This window comes from Myotis brandtii, unplaced genomic scaffold, assembly GCF_000412655.1.
Source record: "Myotis brandtii unplaced genomic scaffold, ASM41265v1 scaffold115, whole genome shotgun sequence".
NCBI lineage: Eukaryota > Metazoa > Chordata > Mammalia > Chiroptera > Vespertilionidae > Myotis > Myotis brandtii.
In genome coordinates, this window is record NW_005353967.1 from 13,226,397 (window position 1) to 13,227,846 (window position 1,450).

Here is a 1,450-nt window from a genome sequence, read left to right on the forward strand (position 1 = left end):
CCCCCATTTAAACAATCTTATCCTATATAATCTATCTATACTAATAAAAGTGTAATATGCTAATTAGACCGGGTCAACCAGCCATCTTCCAGACATCTAACTTCCTTTCGGACAAAGCCATGGTGGTGGGGGCCGATGCAGAAGCAGTTAGGGACAATCAGGCCAGCAGGGGAGGGCAGTTGAAGGCGATATCAGGCCGTCAGGGGGTTAGGGGCAATCAGGCTGGCAGGGAAGGGAAGTTGGGGGCGACCAGGCCGGCAGGGAAAGGCAGTTGGGGGCGAGATCAGGTCAGCAGGGGAGGGCAGTTGGGGGCGAGATCAGGCCTGCAGGGGAGGGCAGTTAGGGGCAATCAGGCAGGCAGGCAGAGGGGTTAGAGGCAATCAGGCAGGCAGGCAGAGTGGTTAGGGGCAATCAGGCAGGCAGGTAGGTGAGCGGTTAGGAGCCAGCAGTCCCAGATTGCGAGAGGGATGTCCGACTGCTGGGATCAGCCCTAAACCGGCAGTCAGACATCCCCAAGGGGTTCCCGATTGGAGAGGGTGCAGGCTGGGCTGAGGAAACCCCTACCCCATGCATGAATTTCATGCACCAAGCCTCTAGTAATATAATAATTAAGAAATGATGAGTTTTGAAATTTGTTTGATTGTAAGTATGTATGATTTAATTCTTACTGAGACCTGTGATAATTTATTTCATTTTAAGTTTGTGTCATTTAATTTTCAAGAATAGCTGTGTATAACAACCATCTCACAAAATACATGAAAATGTAGCAAGTTGATTTCTAAGTAGGCAGTCGCAAAGGGCTGAATCTTAACTTTAAGAACACTGGGAGATGCATGGGTCTTGACATACAAACATGTGGACCTCACAACCAACTTCTGGATGGAAGAATGACTGCTAAGAAGAGCAGAAGTAGCCCCATACCAGGTTCCTAATAATTTCAATTAGAAAAAGCAGATGGTTTCTTGTCTAATTTGGGGCTATCACAATAACATGGAAAGCCACTTGGGACAATGACTAGTCAACAGTTCTGACTTATTTTGTTGCAGAACAGTGATCCCCTCATCTAGAAAAATAGAACTTTTTAGATTAAAATGTTAATAATTATTTATTAATTAAAACCTTAAATTATCAAAAATGTTTACTTAACTCTCCCCACCCCCCGATGATTTCAGGTAGACTCTCTATGTGCTCTCAGTACTAAGCCACATAGTCTCCATGCTGCAGAAATTTCAGTCAACCACTGGGCCTGTGGAAAGCTTTAGTAATTAAACCGAAGTGGACATGCCTGGAAGGTTAGGGAAAATGTCTCCTACGTATAACCAACTGACTCCAGGAAACAAACAAACAAACAAAATCAATTGTCTCAATGAAATTTGAGAGAACCTTGCATTATAATGAAAAGGAAACAATTGGAACTCAGGTCTAATGGCTAGCAGATGAAAAACACTAT